At 40.0% G+C, this 20,099-nt stretch overlaps 1 protein-coding gene and 1 long non-coding RNA gene across 5 annotated transcripts in view; one reads left to right on the top strand and one right to left on the bottom strand.

Annotated features, from left to right (window-relative positions):
• Window positions 1-20,099, bottom strand: part of LOC146485634 (ras-like protein 1) — a 567,471-nt gene that overhangs the window by 457,753 nt on the left and 89,619 nt on the right. The gene's annotated exons all lie outside the window — the stretch shown is intronic.
• LOC146485638 (uncharacterized) overlaps window positions 1-20,099 on the top strand; it is a 56,352-nt gene that overhangs the window by 20,471 nt on the left and 15,782 nt on the right. Inside the window, exons 1-2 of one of the 4 annotated variants that reach the window (XR_014863330.1) lie at window positions 4,973-5,057; window positions 10,586-10,702. This is a non-coding gene — a long non-coding RNA (uncharacterized LOC146485638). Of the gene's footprint in view, window positions 1-4,972; window positions 5,058-5,464; window positions 5,620-7,687; window positions 7,786-10,585; window positions 10,703-20,099 lie in introns of those variants that run through there. The other 3 variants (XR_014863327.1, XR_014863328.1, XR_014863329.1) reach the window with 3 other exon arrangements.

Here is a 20,099-nt window from a genome sequence, read left to right as displayed (position 1 = left end):
TGGGCACTATTTCCGACAATTCACCGTCAATTTGTCGTCGGGGTGGAGGTTCGCTTTAACCTCAACTTCGTCAAAATAACAAATTTTGAATCCCTCAATGCGAGATGGACTGATTATCACGTGTCATTCTATACTATTATTCAAGATAATATACAGTGATATGTTAGAGAAAAATTATTGTTTGATCCTGTCATATCGTATCAAACAAAAAAGCTTAAATATAGGCTTTTGATTCCCTCTCGGAAGTTTTGTCAAGTGGTGTAGGACGTTTTGTCACATGATTAAGTTGAGAAAATATCACATGACAAAATGTCCCGGTAGATCGCCGGGAGCTCATATCCAACGTCGCGATTCAATGTCGGAGCCTGACTGACTGAAGATGTTTCATTTCGGTTTCCTGATCCTGGTATGTTTAATGGTTTCCCTTTAAATACCATACAACGCGTGACTGATACATCAGCCAATTCATAGGGAAACCCCCTAAGGTATAAACATTCTACAGGATACACAACGAACTTCACAAACTGAGACATTTCACAATTGTGAAGCAAAAATGTGAAGCTTGTGATTGGCTAAAATAAAATCCCGCGACTTAAAAACAATAGCAATTTGATGACTCATTTTCAAAGGGAAATCACCAGACAACTTCCTGCTCATATGTTAATTCTTAGAAAGAACAAGAAGAGGCTTTCTCAGAATAAGTCACACGACATGAAACCAGAAGATTATACCAAAGCCGTCGAGTTGGGCCCTCGCTCGGCGAAAAATGCCTGTAGAATAGTTTTTACGGTTGTTTTTTTTTTTTTTTAGCCTCTTTATGAAAAATGTCCTCGTATGCAATGCTTACGGACATTATAAAATGTGAAATAATTTTTCGAGTAAACTTTACTTCAAATGTTTACAATAAATTCACCCAACTGTCATATCACTAACAATAGCAATTTGATGACTCATTCGAAAGGGAAACCCCCTAACAACTTCCTGTTTAATTTGCTAATTCTTAGAAAAACAAAAGGTTTTCTCAGAATTTAGCCATGCGACTCAAGCCCTCGCTAGGCGAAAAAGTGCTGGTAAAATTGATTTAACGGTTGTTTTATAAAAATGGGCTTAGAGCCCCCATACATCTGTTGTGGTTAAATGAGTTTTTATGTCTCGTTAAGTTGGGTCTCCGCTTAGTGAAATAATGCTTGTAAAATTGATTTTACGACCGTTTTTTGAAATAGTTGGGCCTTGAGTCAGCCTAAAATTAGTTGTAAAAAAGCGCTTAGACCCACATACACCAGTTGTGACCATGATATTATAAAATGCGCTCGTACCCCCAAGTTGTATACTACTTACACACAACTAGATAACTTACATGTTTAGTTTTATCCAGCTCAACTAGCTTCTCTCCTTCGTCATATTGGTTTTTTTTAATATTTCATAATGGCAAGAAACTTCTCTCATTGTTTAACAATCCTTTAAGCTTAATATCTCCGAGTCAGCGCGTTATATTAAAATTAATTTCTAATACGTAATACATTCGTAATGAAAAACGACCCCTCATAGTGAATTGAAAAGAAGATATTAAAACTTTCCATGTATGACGCACATAATAACGTCGTCTATAAATTTGCGATGAACAAGCATGTTTTGTTTAAATTTAAGGGCGCTTTTGACCGAAGCAGCCTTTTTACGCGGGATGCTCTGAGGGCAGACTGTGTCTAAAATTGGGCTCGCTATCCTTTTGATGCAGGATGCCCTGAGGGCAGACCGTGTCTAAAATTCGGCTCGCTCTCTCGCTCTCTCTCTTTTTTTCTTTAATGGTAGCTTTAAATCTGCACATTAATTTATTTATTGAACTCTGCTCTCTCCCAGAAGTGGTCTATTGTTCTGTTTGTCTTCAACATAAACGGCCTAATCAAAATCCATTATCATCGCGTATATCAAGAGGGAGGGGACCCTTTCGTTCCTACCTGTGTGATGTCAAATCATCGTTTGATTTATTCATTAAACCTAGATTAAATTCTGCACTCTCCTAGTGGCGGCCATATTGCTTACATGTCTTAGACTCAACTATGCCGTTTTCAAAAAGAAAATTAACTCTGTTGAAGCGGTAAATTGAAAAAATAACTTCTAAGAAGTACTTGACAGTTAAAACGGTGGAAATTGGAGAGTTCTTGGCGAAGGAATCATCCTTTCTTTGACAATTGTAGAACCCCGATACGAGGAAGAATTGTTATTGATGAGCTAGAACGGACATCACATCGCTTTGTCAAATTGATACGCAAACACTACTGGAAATTCACTTCACAAAAAGATTAAAAGTTTGGCTGCCAAGTTTTACTATAAGTTTTCATTTAGGGAAACTTTTTGCCTGTTTTTCCTTCTGTTTTTTTTTTCTTGGTAAAACAAGAACAATTTGTAATCTTACACCGAAAGTAATTTCCGGTATGATCTCGAATAATGTAACTCAATAGATACATAGGAAATATAGATCCTGTATGATCCTGTATGAAGTATAGATCCTGTATGATCTTGAGAACCGTAACGCAATATTTAAATTGCGAGGGGAGGATAGCTTTAAAAATCTGCAAAGCGTACAATGAAAATAAATCAGGCACAGCATCAGGCGTAAATGCCAGTATAGGCATCTTGTTGATTCAGATTTTGACCACTTTTGGCTGAATAGGGTGAGGCTGGTCAGGAATTGGTTAAAGCTGTCACGAGTAAAATAGAGTTGGAAGCCCTAGCGAAGTCCTATTCACATTTTTGACATATTCATATCGGTCTTTCAAACAATTTAGCTTATTGTATGTTTTTAGCGGGTTAACATGATCATTTGAAAAATTTGGATGGTTTGCAATGGACAAGAAGGTCGTGTCCGAAATAGGTTAGGAAAAATTTTGGTCTGAAATTAGGCAAGAGTTTCAAGAAGTGCGCTATCCCGGTGCCAAGATGCAGTTGTAACCATTATTAGTATAAACCAAACAAGTGAATAATGTTTCTCGCGCGCGCTGATTGGCTAGCTCGGAGGTGATTAGCCAAGTACAATGCATTGTTTACGAAAACCGTCGAGCACTATAATAATTTATTACAATGCAAACAATGAAGCATCTAATGTTTTGCAGTATGGTTTCAACAACAGGACAAATTTCACACAATAATCGAAGAAAAGACACATAGCAACTAAACTAGTGCCTCCAGAAGTTTTATTTGTCTGCAAGAAAGCGAGACGGAACTTTATACAATAAGAAACCGTTTAACGCGCGGCGAGCGAGATTTTAAAATTTTCCATCATTTGCCGGTATATTGTCAAATATAAAGTAATTTTTAGTCCACTTCTTATTCAGCTTGTGTGGTATCTACTAAAACAATTATTCACCTCAGTGTCGGTGAAAACGATGGATATTTACCTCGCAGCTTCGCGGATACATAAATAGCCATCAGTATTCACCTCCACTTTGGTGAATAATTGTTAATTGTTTGTCAGTAAAAGAGGCCTGACTGTCTCTGTGTCTTAATAATAAGCAAACTGTAAGGCTCTATATGAAAGAAATTAGAGCGAATAAACGAAGAAACCAATTGGAGCAAGTGAAAAGAGTTACCTGTGAAATGCAGGTGCAGCCTTAATTTGCAAGTAAAAGAAGCATTAGTGTTCCGGTGTCTTAACCATAAGCGAACTGTTAGCTACGGGTTAAACACATTCTGTATTTTGGATTGTTTGAAGCTACGCAAGCGGTGTCACTATAGCAAAGGTACGTTTTGACATAAGTTAGTGACGGCCGAATTAAAATAACGAATTGAGGATTTCTAGTAACAAACAAGATATCCCTGTATGTAGCACGGTAAAATTCATGGCGGCTAAGGTTAAGCGAGAATAATTTATCGCAAAAAAAGATATCTACTTGTTATTGTAATTTACTTGTATAACCTACTACAAAATGAAAGCAAGGTTCAGGCCGGTAAATAAATTGGCTTCCTGCTTATCATTGGCATACTGGGAATATTAACTGACATTTTGTATCCAAATTTGAACTGACATTTAGAAAAGCGAAAAACTATTTTCTTTACCAAAAAGCAACATGATTTCGTTTAAGATTCTTTTCTCGTTTATGGTTAAGAGTTTTTAATGGAAAAAGATAGCACTATAAAAGGAAAACAAGTTTGAGGGAGAATATAATTTGCCTAGCATCTACTCGTTGACATATAGGGAATATTGTTGGACATTTTGTGTCAAATTAGAAACGATGCTAATTATCTCTTTTCAGAGAGCATCATGCTCACGGTTTGAATACACCTTTGATAAAAATGTAAGATAAAGTCAACTTAACTATTTTGACGACTTCCATCCAAATCTAATCCTTCAACTGCAGGAAAAAGGCACTATAAAATTTAATAAGAGTATTACTTTTTATCACAAATTTAACGCAGACATTGTTATCCTTTGCACCATATACATGGAATGTTTTAATATCTTCTTTTTAATTCGCAACGTGGGGTTCTTTTTCATTACGAACGCATTAAGAGTTTTAATATAAAAGCGCTGAGTTATTGAGATCAAATGACCGAGATGTTGTCCAAAACACGACAATTCATGAAGCCATCTAGACCTAAAAAGCTAAATATCCATACCCTTTGGCTAAACACACTTATAGCAAAAACACTCCTATAGCTTATGTAGGAGTCCCGAATTTAGAAGTCCCCCCCCTCCCCCCAGCTCAACTGGCTTCTTTCCTTTGTAATATTGCGTTTTTTATTATTCCATAATGGCAAGAAACTTCTCTCAGAAATCGTCTTGTTTAACAATCCTTTAAGTTTAGTATCTCCTAGTCAGCGATTTTGTATTCAAATTAACTGCTAATACGTAATACGTTCGTAATGAAAAACGAGCCCCCATGGTGAGTTGGCAAAAAAGATATTAAAACTTTAAATGCATGACGCCAAAATAGCAACGTCTTCTATAAATTTATGATTAACAAAGATAAGTCTTGTTTAATTTCAAGGGCGGTTTTGACCGCGGCAGCCTCCTTAGTTTGAAGAAGAGCATAGTTTTTTACCACTTTTGGCTGAAGAGGGTGAGGCTGGTCTGGAATTGATTATAGTTGTCACTTGTAAAATAGAGTTGAAAGCCTTAGCGAAGTCCTACTCACATGTTTTGACATTCTCATGTCGGTCGTTGAACCAATTTAGCTTCTTGTATGTTTGTGGCGGGTTAACATGATGATTTGGAGAATTTGGATGGTATGCAATCGACGAGAAGGTCGTGTCTGAAATAGGTTAGGAAAAATTTTGGTCTGAAGTTGGGCAAAAGTTTCTAGAAGCGCGCTACCCCTTGGTGGCGGGATGCAGTTGTAGCCATTATTATTTGTTAGTTAAAGACGCCTGACTGTCTCTGTGTCTTAAACATAAGCAAACTGTAAGGCTCTATATGAAAGCAATTAGAGCGAATTAACGAAGAAACCAATTGGAGCAAGTGAAAAGGGTTAAATGTGAAATGCAGGTGCAGCCTTAATTTGCAAGTAAAAGAAGCATTAGTGTTCCGGTGTCTTAACCATAAGCGAGCGGTTAGCTACGGGTTAAACTCATTCTGTATTTTGGATTGTTTGAAGCTACGCAAACGGTGTCACTATAGCAAAGGTACGTTTTGAAATAAGTTATTGACGGCCGAGTTTAAATAAGGAATTGAGGATTTCTAGTAACAAACAAGATATCCCTGTATGTAGTACGGTAAAATTCATGGCGGCTAAGGTTAAGCGACAATAATTTCCCACACATTTCGTCATTGACTTATTGAGAATATCATAAAACGAGGTGTGATATGATATTAAAATATCAGAGTACCTTATCAGAGTATGTTTAAAGGCAAAGAAAACGAAAAGGCCGAGGAAGAATGATTTTAAAACTGGTCATTGACATATTGGAAATATTATAACAGACATTTCGTATTCAAATTAGAAACTGATACTAGACAAAGGAAAAATGTTTTCTTTCCCAAAAACCACGATTTCGTTTAACATTTCCGTCTTATTAATGATGCAAGATCTTTATCGCAAAAAAAGATACCTACTTGTTATTGTAATTTACTTGTATAACCTACTACAAAATGAAAGCAAGGTTCAGGCCGGTAAATAAATTGGCTTCCTGCTTATCATTGGCATACTGGGAATATTAACTGAAATTTTGTATCCAAATTTGAACTGACATTCAGAAATGGGAAAAACTATTTTCTTTACCAAAGAGCAACATGATTTCGTTTAAGATTCTTGTCTCATTTATGGTTTAGAGTTTTTAATGGAAAAAGATAGCACTATAAAAGGAAAACAAGTTTGAGGGAGAATATAATTTGCCTAGCATCTGCTCGTTGACATATAGGGAATATTGTTGGACATTTTGTGTCAAATTAGAAACGATGCTAATTATTTCTTTTCAGAGAGCATCATGCTCACGGTTTGAATACACCTTTGATAAAAACGTAAGATAAAGTCAATTTAACTATTTTGACGACTTGCATAAAAATCTAATCCTTCAACTGCGGGAAAAAGGCACTATAAAATTTAATAAGAGTATTACTTTTTATCACAAATTTATCGCGGACATTGTTTTCATTTGCACCATACATGGAAAGTTTTAATATCTTCTTTTTAATTCGCCACGTGCGGTCCTTTTTCATGACGAACGCATTAAGAGTTTTAATTTAAAAGCGCTAAGTTATTGAGATCAAATGACTGAAATGTTGTCCAAAACACGACAATTCCTGAAGCCATCTAGACCTAAAAGGCTAAATATCCATACCCTTTGGCTAAACACACTTATAGCAAAAACACTCCTATAGCTTATGTAGGAGTGTCGAATTTTGAAGTCCCCCCCCCACCCCACCCCCACCCAGCTCAACTGGCTTCTTTCCTTTGTAATATTGCTTTTTTAATATTCTATAATGGCAAGAAACGTCTCTCAGAAATCGTCTTGTTTAACAATCCTTTAAGCTTAGTATCTCCTAGTCAGCGATTTTGTATTCAAATTAACTGCTAATACGTAATACGTTCGTAATGAAAAACGAGCCCTCATGGTGAGTTGGAAAACAGATATTAAAACTTCAAATGCATGACGCCAAAATAGCAACGTCTTCTATAAATTTGTGATTAACAAAGATAAGTCTTGTTTAATTTTAAGGGCGGTTTTGACCGCGGCAGCCTCCTTAGTTTGAAGAAGAGCGTAGTTTTTGACCACTTTTGGCTGAATAGGGTGAGGCTGGTCTGGAATTGATTATAGTTGTCACTTGTAAAATGGAGTTGAAAGCCTTAGCGAAGTCCTACTCACGTGTTTGACATATTCATGTCGGTCGTTGAACCAATTTAGCTTCTTGTATGTTTGTAGCGGGTTAACATGATCATTTGAAGAATTTCGATGGTATGCAATCGACAAGAAGGTCGTGTATGAAATAGGTTAGGAAAAATTTTGGTCTGAAGTTAGGCAAAAGTTTCCAGAAGCGCGCTACCCCTTGGTGGCAGGACGCAGTTGTAGCCATTATTATTTGTTAGTTAAAGACGCCTGACTGTCTCTGTGTCTTAACCATAAGCAAACTGAAAGGCTCTACATGAAAGCAATTAGAGCGAATTAACGAAGAAACCAATTGGAGCAAGTGAAAAGGGTTAAATGTGAAATGCAGGTGCAGCCTTGATTTGCAAGTAAAAGAAGCATTAGTGTTCCGGTGTCTTAACCATAAGCGAGCTGTTAGCTACGGGTTGAACAAATTCTGTATTTTGGATTGTTTGAAGCTACACAAACGGTGTCACTATAGCAAAGGTACGTTTTGAAATAAGTTATTGACGGCCGAGTTTAAATAAGGAATTGAGGATTTCTAGTAACAAACAAGATATCCCTCTATGTAACACGGTAAAATTCATGGCGGCTAAGGTTAAGCGACAATAATTTCCCACACATTTCGTCATTGACTTATTGAGAATATCATAAAACGAGGTGTGATATTAAAATATCAGAGTACCTTATCAGAGTATGTTTAAAGGCAAAGAAAACGAAAAGGCCGAGGGAGAATGATTTTAAAACTGGTCATTGACATATTGGAAATATTATAACAGACATTTCGTATTCAAATTAGACACTGATACTAGACAAAGGAAAAATGTTTTCTTGGCCAAAAAACACGATTTCGTTAAACATTTCCGTCTTATTAATGATGCAAGATCTTTATCGCAAAAAAAGATACCTACTTGTTATTGTAATTTACTTGTATAACCTACTAAAAAATGAAAACAAGGTTCAGGCCGGTAAATAAATTGGCTTCCTGCTTATCATTGGCATACTGAAAATATTAATTGACATTTTGTACCCAAATTTGAACTGACATTCAGAAAAGCGAAAAACTATTTTCTTTACCAAAAAGCAACATGATTTCGTTTAAGATTCTTGTCTCATTTATGGTTTAGAGTTTTTAATGGAAAAAGATAGCACTATAAAAGGAAAACAAGTTTGAGGGAGAATATAATTTGCCTAGCATCTGCTCGTTGACATATAGGGAATATTGTTAGACATTTTGTGTCAAATTAGAAACGATGCTAATTATCTCTTTTCAGAGAGCGTTTGAATACACCTTTGATAAAAACGTAAGATAAAGTCAATTTAACTATTTTGACGACTTGCATAAAAATCTAATCCTTCAACTGCAGGACAAGGGCACTATAAAATTTAATGAGTATTACTTTTTATCACAAATTTAACGCGGACATCGTTTTCCTTTGCACCATACATGGAAAGTTTTAATATCTTCTTTCTAATTCGCCACGTGCGGTCCTTTTTCATGACGAACGCATTAAGAAGTTTAATATAAAAGCGCTGAGTTATTGATATCAAATGACTGAAATGTTGTCTTTTAGGAGTGTCGAATTTTGAAGTCCCTTCCCCCCCCCCCCCCCCCCCTCCTTAGCTCAACTGGCTTCTTTCCTTTGTAATATTGCTTTTTTGTAATATTCCATAATGGCAAGAAACGTCTCTCAGAAATCGTCTTGTTTAACAATCCTTTAAGCTTAGTATCTCCGAGTCAGCGATTTTGTATTCAAATTAACTGCTAATACGTAACACGTTCGCAATGAAACACGAGCCCTCATGGTGAGTTGGAAAAAAGATATTAAAACTTTAAATGCATGACGCCAAAAAAGCAACGTCTTCTATAAATTTGTGATTAACAAGGATAAGTCTTGTTTAATTTTAAGGGCGGTTTTGACCGCGGCAGCCTCCTTAATTTGAAGAAGAGCACAGTTTTTGACCACTTTGGGCTGAATAGGGTAAGGCTGGTCTGGAATTGGTTATAGTTGTTGCGAGTAAAATGGAGTTGAAAGCCTTGGCGAAGTCCTACTCACATGTTTGACATTCTCATGTCGGTCGTTGAACCAATTTAGCTTCTTTTATGTTTGTAGCGGGTTAACATGATTATTTGGAGAATTTCGATGGTATGCAATCGACAAGAAGGTCGTGTCTGAAATAAGTTAGGAAAAATTTTGGTCTGAGGTTACGCAAAAGTTTCCAGAAGCGCGCTAAAGGATGCAGGATGCAGTTGTAGCCATTATTATTTGTCAGTTAAAGACGCCTGACTGTCTCTGTGTCTTAACCATAAGCAAACTGTAAGGCTCTATATGAAAGCAATTAGAGCGAATTAACGAAGAAACCAATTGGAGCAAGTGAAAAAAGTTACCTGTGAAATGCAGGTGCAGCCTTGAAATGCAAGTAAAAGAAGCATTAGTGTTCCGGTGTCTTAACCATAAGCGAACTGTTTGCTACGGGTTAAACACATTCTGTATTTTGGATTGTTTGAAGCTACACAAACGGTGTCTATTCTAGCAAAGGAACGTTTTGAAACCAGCTATTGACGGTTGAGAGTTTCTAGTAACAAGCAAAATATCCCTGTATGTAGTAGGTTAAAATTCATGGCGGTTCAGTACCAGAAAAACAAAAAGAAAAAAGGTTATGCAAGGATAATTTCCCACACATTTAGTCATTAACTTTTTGAGAATATCATAACACGAGGTGTGATATTAAAATATCAGAGTATCTTAACAGAGTATGCTTAAAGGCAAGGAAAACAAAAAGGCCGGGGGAGAATGATTTGAATCTGCTCATTGACATATTGGAAATATCATAATAGACATTTCATTATTGAAATTAGAAACTAATACTAGAAAAGGAAACAAAATGTTTTCTTTGCCAAAAAACACGATTTCATCTACGATTTCATTCTTATTAATGATGCAAGATCTTTATCGCAGGAATGTCAGCTACCTGTAATTGTAGTTTACTTGTATAACCTTCTACAAAAAAACTATGGAGTAACTATGCAAACTATGCATTTTTTAGAGAACATAAAGCTTTAATTTATATAAAAATGCCAGACATTGCCTTGTATTTTACTGTCTTTTAGAATAATTGTTGCTTAATTATCTCTAAAAATTGCGTGGCTACACCCAATTTCATTTTTGGATTTCAATAACCCTTGCTAGGATCTGCTTTCCCCGTATAGTCATAAACCGCACAAAATACTTTTTTTTTATTAGGAGGCGCCGTTCTTAGGGTATTTGCCTGTTCTTCTTTGCAGGTTTTCCATTCTTTGCCAAGTAATACCAATGTTGTGATAATCAGTGTTTATCAAGGATGGACGAATGGTTTCTTAAAGCCCTTATTTTACACATTTCCTTACTGTGGATTAGAGGAGGTAAGTGTCAAACTGATTTTTCTCGTGGGATAAAATCATAGTATACATGATATTACCATTAAATTATTGTGAGTAAATTAGTAAACACAGAGAATACACAGAGTTGTTGAACGACTTCGGATAGTACAAAAAATAAAATCTTGGGAGAGAGGGATGGGTAAAGCTGGCAAAGAGAGACTGCAACTGACCTTTGAGCAACGCTGTCACACTATAAAACCGAACGGAGAAACTTGACAAGACAAAAAACAACGCAAGGGGGGTTGTGTCCCTTATAAATTGTTTTGACAAAGCCAAAACACTAAATTAATTAAATTAAATAAAGATGTCACGTAGTGTGATGTGATGTAATATGATTATTGATAAGACATTATATCGATGACAAATGGTTGATCACATTGCTGTGTCTGGGATGATTTGGTAATATGCTTCTATTGCACTCCTATGATGCGACATAAGATGTCCACAATAATCTTATAATCCAACAAGTACGAGTGTAGTGGTTGTTTTGTTAAAAACAACAAGGAAATATATAAGGGTTATTGGCCACGCGTGAAGTGAAGTTTTTGAAACATTTATTATCGGCGGATTGAATTATCATGTAGTCATGGAAAACTGGGAAAATAGTTTATCTTCCAGATCTAGTTTTACAAAGGCAAAATATCCTCTAGACCAGCCTTTTTTTACCTCGCCCTCAAAATTTTTCAAGTTAGAAAGCTATGACAATGAGACTTGAGGAGCGATGGTATGTCCAAAGGTGATTCCTTTCAGGTTCGCAACGAGATGAGATACCATTGTAATGACATCGTGATTTTTTCAAAGGGAGCCCATATTTGACCAGGATTTCTCGATTTCCCTAATACTTCAGGAGAGCGCCGAAATTGAACGAAAAGTAATTAGAACACGGTCTGTCAAAATTTGTTGCGATTACAATATTAAAGTCAATGAACAGTAACGGACGACATCAAAATTGTTACCAGAAAAATTTCTGAAAAAGTCCTGAATATCTAGGTCGTTTGCTCAAAAAGTTATTCAGGTTTCGAAGTCACAGCGGGCAGATTCCACCCCTCCCCTTATCTAGTCTAGATAGGGTTAAAGGAAGTAAACAATTATGGAGGTCGCAAAATTTCGATTTCCGGAAACACGGGAAAATTGTTTTCTTAGAACCCGCAAAACTCGCCATTTTTATCCGATCGCGCAGTGGCGTAAGTAATAAATTCTCGGCCTTCAATCAATAATTCTTGAATGAAACAATACATTTTTAAAATATTCACAAACATCAGCGAAAAATTGAGCAGGTAAATTAGGAAGCTACGTGAAACCTTGTGTTCCGAAGACTTTAAGTTTTAAACGGAACAATGTGAAGGCCGCTAAATTAATATAAAATAACAAGTACCATAGAGAAAATCTATGGAAAGAGCTTCTGGAATATTCGAGAACGTTTTTAGGGCCTGTGAGTGATGTTAAGATGTAAAATTACCTATTGTCATCTCAAAACTCGGAACGTAATAGGACTACGTAATTTGCGAAAATAGCTTTGTGGAACATTATAAGAAAAGATAACGAAACAGTTTTACTGTCGCTATTACTGTCGTTATATTGTTCGCTGTTATAGTCGTCATTTAAGTATAGTGAAAAGTTAGAGCTTAATAGCGGATCGGAAAAACCTTGTAATCAGAGGGTCGTGGTAACAAAGCATGAAAAGTAAAAAAGATTGTACGGTTATCCAGAAAACATCTGGTAGCTGAGCGAAGATTCTCAACAGAACTGAACCAAGATGATGAGGAAAACGACAAAGGAGGCGTAAAGGAAAAGGATAGCTGTGTACTGGACAATTCCAGAAAGATTTTAAAGCAGTCGAAATCGAGAAGCAAAGCAGCATTTACTCGAGCTAGGGACACACTCCTACAACTACTTGATGGGGACTTACGAAGTGGTTGGCGAATGTGTGGAGAAGGCAAGCTACCAGATGAATGTTTAGACCACGTGATGGCAGATATGACCTGTTACCAGATAAATACGAACAACGAAACGACACCACCAACGTCAAGAAACTAACCCAAGAAATGGAAAGAATCGAGGAAGAATTCTGCCAGACTCACAATGTAGCGACAGAATAATTGGAAAGTCGACGAGACGAATCATCTAGTGTCGTATATTGTGATTCCCAGAGATTTGAAGACTTACACGTCGAAGAGCGAAAGGCTCGAGAGCGCGTCGAGAGATTAGAAGTTACGTTTTTTTAGTGAAGAACTAGCAATTGAGGCGGACAAGGAAAGGGTCGAGGAAGAATTTGCCCAAAAAATAAGATAGCTGGAGCCTCGTCCCGAAAGGATAAAGAGATTATAGATCGCCAAGGAAAACGTCAAATTAAACCAGTTAGGTCTGGAGACAGATGAGCTCGGAGCACCGCCTAGAAGCAGTATTAGACGACAAGAAGACTCGGAAAACACCGTCAGGCACCGACCACAGCCAGAGGGTCCACTAAGCAAAGCATCAGCGCCGAGGTTTTTTCATCGACAAAGCAATTGCGGTACCCGAACACAAGCTACTGTAGCTCGGACAGTACTTATCGGGCGAAGCATTAAGGGTTATCGAGAATTTGGATCATTCCACCTCTGCTTACCTCTGCAAGAGGAGGACAGATTGCACTGTATTTGGAGAAACTTAGGGATTTTAAGCCAATCCATGTCGGTAACGCCAAAGATACAGAGAAGTTCGCTGATATCCTAGACATTGCAGTTATTACCCTTTAAGAGGCTGGCCAACGCAAGAAATTGGGCAATGGATCGCTCTATGATAAGCTACAAAGGAAGATGACAGAGTCAATGCTAGCACAGTACTATCGATGGATTTTTGAACACAAGAAAAAACAGTGTGTAGAAGGATTACAACAATGGGTTATACAAGAACCAGAATTCCAGACAGTACAAGCTGAGACGCTTCGAGGGATATGGAGCAATTGCAGTACCCTGAAGAGAAATCAAACGTTTTCTTGGCCAGACCAGATCACTCGCAGGGAATCCAAACCAGCGGCCTAGGAAGAGCCGTCGTACATGGAAAGTCTGTGGAAATAACCACCCATTTGGTGCGACGAGTCTTAAGAGTTTTAAGCGGCGCAACAACGTTGCTGCTATAAATGCCTAGGAGAGACCCAACACGGAATATCGTTCCCACAGTCCCGATATTTTGGTTTGTAGGGACGCACAAAAGTCGTGCTACATTGTAAAAAAAAAGGAGAGGCCGGAGATTGCAAGGAACGGCAATAAGAGTGACAGCTACAATCTTCAGCCCTTAAACGTCCATCGGGATGAAAATGAAGTAGCTCCAGTAAGAGATACCACGGAGGGGGAGTCCACACAGGTCTTACCGGAGACATCGGACACAACAGCAATTGACATGAAAGAAACTAGACGCGAATATGTTGCACCGAGGGAAGTAACAGCAGTGATCAAGAATGGCGCAAGACGAGTGTTCGTTAATGTGCTACTGGACGATTATAGTAGTTAGACATACATCAACAGTTGAATTAGGACTTCAATGGGAGAACTGTAGAGTAACCGTTAACTTTCTAAATGGTTGGACCTTCAGCTTTGAGACAAAAATCTTCCAACTAAATCTTGAAAGCTTAGATGAAAAGATAGATGTAAAGATAGCAGCTTTCACTGCAGAACGCGTTTAAGGGAACATTGGAGCAATCAACTGGGCTAAATACGCGAAGAAGTGGGAGCATCTAAAGGGTATTACTTTACCCTGGACCACGCCCAATCATCGACATTTTTGTCGGTATTAATCAGAGAGGGATGTTAGAGGAAAGCCAGCAAAAGCCGTTGCACGGTTAATGGCCCTCGGATGGACACAATCGGCGATTCAAATAGTACTGACCAGAGACGCTATCGAACAAGTCTCGCTCACACTTATTTTATACGTGCTGACGATGAGAGCAGCAACTAAATTGCAAACTCCAAAAGGTCTTGGAGATAGAAGTTCTAAGTCACAGCTTTGAGACTCCAAATGAGAAATTCGCGTTCGAGAAACTTAAGCAATCCATCAAATTTGAGAGCGGGTGGTACGAGGTCGCAATTCCTTGGAAAGACGACTGGTCAGTGTTACTGGACAACTACGAGACAGCCCTGAGACGCTTGAGAAGAACAGAGAAACGCGTTCTCAAAGAGCCAGAAGAAAGGTTGCATAAGGAAGATCCCAAAAACAGAGAAAAAGCCCATTGTGTCCTGTTACTTACCACACTTATCTGTTAGGCCGGACAAAGCAACGACGGAGACGAGCATTGTGTGTGACGCGTCAGCCAAGTGCGAGGGGATTTCTTTAAGCGATATCATACACCAGGGATCTAAGTTGAAACGGGAGTTTTTCAGCGTTTTGATACGCTTCCACAAGCAAGCGATAGCGTTAGTCTGTTGCATAGCAGAGATGTATCTGTTGAGTCCGGAAAAGTACCAGGACCACAGGCATAAACACAACATGATTTAATACGACCGATTCATACCGCATGCACAAATCAATGCACCACAACTCCCTGATCGCTATCGCCGGTCAGCGGTCAGTTAGGACTTCATGTTACTACATCTTCCTTTTTTTTTAACTTAACTAAATGTCAATAAGCACATCAGTTCCACAGTCATAAATAAATACTAATATTAGCATTGTTCAATAAGTCTTTCTGATCTTCTAAGAGCTCCTCTAGGTCTAAGGCGGGTCAGCAGCGGTTTAGGCTGTAAGGGCTCATTTACTGCTGGCTGGTCCTCAGGGACAGGCAGTTCTCCGAAGTCGTCTTGCCCCTCTGGGCTCATCTCTCTTGTTGGTGGTGCTTCGTGACTCTCACAGCCCTCATTCTGGGGTGAGGCTGGAGGTCTTCCATCAAGAACTCTTCGTGTCATCCTCCGGTTCCTTCTCACTTGTCCATTTGAGGTCTGTATGACTACGGACCTTGGAGATTCGTGTTGCGTTATTACTGTCCCTTCTGCTTTCAGGTCAGGGATCCAAACGCGGTCACCAGATAACAGCTCCTCTCCCTCTACTACTCTGTGCCTCCGGTCATAATTGAACTTCATTTTTGCTCGGTATTCCTTCTCTTTTCTTCTGGCGTGATCATAGTTAGGGGTCTCTGGCTTCAGCTTATCTGGGTGACAGGGGACTCTAGTAAGTAGTTTCCGACCCATGCTTAATTGTGCAGGAGAGTAACCGTGATGCAACAGAGTATCTCTGTAGTTCAGGAGAGCCAAGTATTCGTTACTACTCTTATTTAAGACCATCTTCATAGTGTGGACTGCCCTTTCCACTTCTCCATTGGCCTGGGGATATCTTGGAGAAGAGGTTACGTGCTGAAACTGCCAGTCAGTGGAGAAGGCGGTGAACTCACGTGAATCAAACTGGGGGCCATTGTCGGTAAATAAGATGTCTGGAATCCCGACGACTGAAAACCCTTTTAAGCTGCAGGATAGTCTGGGCAGAGTTCACATCCTTGGACACTTGACATATCTCTACATCTCTTGAAAAGTAATCTACAGCCAGGAGGTAATGTTTATCCTTGTGCTGGAAGAAGTCTACGCCGACTCTGCTTCAGGGTCAATCCGGAAATTCAGTACCTTTCATTGGCTCAATGCGTTCTCTGCGATATTTCTCACACATGACACAGTTTTGCACGACATTTGTGATGTCTTGGGAGATCCCGGGCCTCCACACCGAAGAGGCCGCATTCGCACGCGTTTTGGTAATCCCTTGATGACCATCATGTAGACGCCTTAGCACATCTGCTCTTAACCTTGGAGGTATAATGATTCGTCGTCCTCTCAGGAGTAGCCCGTTGTGAAGGGATATGTTGCCACGCTCACTCCAGTATTTAGCTATTGGCCCATGAACTCTTCGTTTCTCTTCCGGCCACCCATGCTGAACATACTGCATCACGGTTTTGAGTGTGTCGTCGTTCTTCAGCTCAGAACGTATCTCATCTAACCGCTGGTCCGAGGCAGGTAAGGTCACTAGTACAGCATTCACATAGCACTCGACTTCGTCATGAAGGTCCTTCCATGACTTGAACTCCTGGGCTTTACCTTCTTGGGGGGATCGTGACAATGAATCAGCTGTGTACAGGAGTTTACCAGGAACATGCGCGATGGCAAAGTCAAACCTCATGAGTCTCATCCTGAAACGTTGTATGCGCACCGGAAGCTCGTCTATCAATTTAGTGGAAAACAACGGAATCAATGGCTTGTGATCTGTTTCTACTATAAATCTCATTCCGATCAAGAATTCTGCCCAGTGTTCAAGTGCCCATGTGATGGCCAAAGCCTTTTTTTCAATTTGGGCATAACGACGCTCTGTCTCAGTCATTGATCTGCTAGCATAGGCCACTGGCCTCATTTCGCCGGATGGCTGCTTCTACATAAGAACTGCACCTAGTCCAAAACTGCTGGCATCAGATGAGACCATGGTCTCCTTTTCTGGATCATACAGTGCAAGAACTTGCTCGGATGCCATGTCTGCTTTCAGCTGTTGAAAGGCTACTTGTTGGGCTGGGCCCCATACCCAGGCACTCTCTTTCTTGAGCAAGTCTCGTAAGGGTTTCGTCTTCTCAGCCAGATCTGGACAGAACTTCATTAGGTGGTTGATCAATCCTAAGAAACGTCGCAGGACTGCAATGTTCTGGGGTTCTGCCATGTCGGTGATAGCTTTAACCTTTGAGGGATCTTTCCTGATTCCTTCACTGTCAATGATCTGGCCCAAGTATTGCAGCCTGGTTTGAGAAAATAAGCACTTCTCAAGGTTGAGCGTGAGTTTCCTCTCCACTAGCCTGTCAAGGACTTGCTTAAGTCGCTGATCATGTTCCGCTTGGTCTCTCCCAATGACTAGAATATCGTCCATGCGGCACTTGACCCCCTCTATTCCAGAGAGTTCTTTATCCATCCTCTTCTGGAAGTACTCGGGAGCTGATGATATGCCGAAGGGAAGACGCTTAAACATGTAACGGCCAAAAGGCGTAATAAAGGTAGTTAGCTTGGCACTTTCTGGGTTTAGGACTATCTGGTGGAACCCTGAGTTAGCATCAAGCTTGGAGAATACTGATCCTTCTGTAAGGCTTCCCAGCGTTTCTTCAACTGTTGGCATTTGATAGACTTCTCGGCGAACTGCTTGGTTAAGCCGTGTGAGGTCAACACATATCCGTACCCTTCCGTCGGCCTTTGGCACTACCACAATCGGCGAACACCATTCTGTCGGCTCGTCTACCGGTTCAATAACATCCAGTTGTTCCATACGTTTGATCTCTTCCTGCACCTTTTTCATAAGTAGCAGTGGTACTCGCCTCGGAGTGGTCAGACAAAAGGGTGTGGCCCCTTCCTTTAAATGAATTGTATGTTCACCCTCCAGTTTGCCGAGGCCTTGAAAGAGTGTTGGGTACTGCTTGATAATGTCCTCCTTTGTCCCTAATCGGAATGTATGGTTATCAGGCGTCAGATGAACAGCTTTGACACTGTATGTCCCTGGGATTTCATGGATAAGGCCAAGACCTCGGATGGCAGCTATCCCAAGAAGCAACTTGGATGCCCCTCTGACTATGTACACTTGTTCCTTGATGACTGTTCCAGCTAGAGTGAGGTTCATGACTGCACATCCAAGGGTCACCAGAGGAACATCCCCTGCTCCGGCAAGTTCTCTGTCGGATTTTGAAAGCGGCCCATACGATGACTTGTAGATGGCTTCAGGCATCACAGACACTTGTGCTCCTGTGTCAATGCACCATGTTAGCATGTCTTGGTCTTGGACCTTGAGCTGGATGTGCCATCCGGCGTCGGACCTACCAGTTTGAGGGTTTGCAGCTGGTTCTGATTTGGAAGTATTGGAACATGTGGGTGTGGTTACCCCTCCCACAAATGTGGGGCTTAGGTCATTCTCAGCTTCGAGAACCTGGTTGACTTTTACACTCTTACATATGATAGGGAAATGCCCCATTTTATTGCATTTGCTGCATCGTGTATCTGCGGCTGGGCAGTTTCTCCTTCCAGGGGGGTGCTGGCAGTTACAATAACTACAGTTTCGGCCAACTGTTTGGAAGGGCTTCCTTTTAGAGTCTCGCTGGTTCCTTTGCCCTGTAACTTGATCAGAGTTAGGGCCTGACCTGTTCCCTCGTGGTGTGACACTCTCAATCTCTGCAGTTTTTGATTCTTGTAACTCGCGTTTTGTTGCTTCCTTCAAAGACAGGATCTTTACCGCCTTTTCGAGTGAAAGGGCTGCTCCTTCGTCATAGAGCTTTAGCTTGTAATTGTCTTCCTTGCAGGAAAAGGTAAGTTTGTCTCTGACTGCTTGCTCACAGAAATCGGCTGGAAACTTGCACTCGGCGGCTCTTTCTTTGACAGTCACGACCCACGAATCAAAGGTCTGCGTCGGCTCTCGCTTAAGGTGCATCCAAAATTTCTCTCGCAGCATGAGTTGAGGGTCCCGTTTCTGAAAGTATTCATCAAACTTTGCCGTAATGGTCGCGTAGTTGTCGGAATTTTTGGCTGGAAGTTTGTCTTTTCCTCCTGCGGGGACGTCACGCTCGAGTAAGTAGGTAAAATTTGAGTAAATTTCCAAACACAGCTCGCTGATGTGGTTTAAAAGCAGCCCCACCTTCATTTCATCGGGTTTCTTTAAAGCTCCAATTGCCTTGAGGAAAATTTCGAATTTTTGTTTCCATTTCCTCCACGAGTGAGCAGGATTTCCCGTCGAAATTTCCAGCGGTTCCGGCGGTCTGGCGAATGGCATGCCTTCCGCCATCTTGTTTGAAACCACGTGCACTTTGACCGATTAAGCCGTCTATTCGATCGTTTCTTCAACTGGTTTGATCTCAGCAGCTGAGGCTAGAAGGAAGATCTCGCTTCTGACACCATGTTGAGTCCGGAAAAGTACCAAGACCACAGGCATAAACACAACATGATTTAATACGACCGATTCATACCGCATGCACAAATCAATGCACCACAACTCCCTGATCGCTATCGCCGGTCAGCGGTCAGTTAGGACTTCATGTTACTACAGTATCTCCACATAAGTCTTATGCCAGAAGATAGCTAGCATGATGGACTTTTGTGGAGAGTGCTCGACCAATCCAAGGTACTAGATGAATATGAATTTAAATAAATGGCAGTCGGAATGAATTCGACACAGTTTCAGTCGCAGTTCGTCGTACAAGAACATGGGAAGAAGTATCAATAAAATTTTTCCACTGGCTGCGGTGACAATACCATCTCTGGCAATATTATCTCTAACTATCTCTCAATATATATGGACGGTAGCATGGGTTCAGTTCCAGACGATGAGACATCCATAGACTTGTACAAAAAAACGTTCAATGCTGTGGAAGAATGCTGGTATGCACGCACGGAAATGGCTGTCTAATTCAGAA

The sequence above is a fragment of the Pavona decussata genome, unplaced genomic scaffold, assembly GCF_977016875.1.
Source record: "Pavona decussata unplaced genomic scaffold, jaPavDecu1.1 SCAFFOLD_25, whole genome shotgun sequence".
NCBI lineage: Eukaryota > Metazoa > Cnidaria > Anthozoa > Scleractinia > Agariciidae > Pavona > Pavona decussata.
This window is presented reverse-complemented; position numbering and strand designations above follow the sequence as displayed.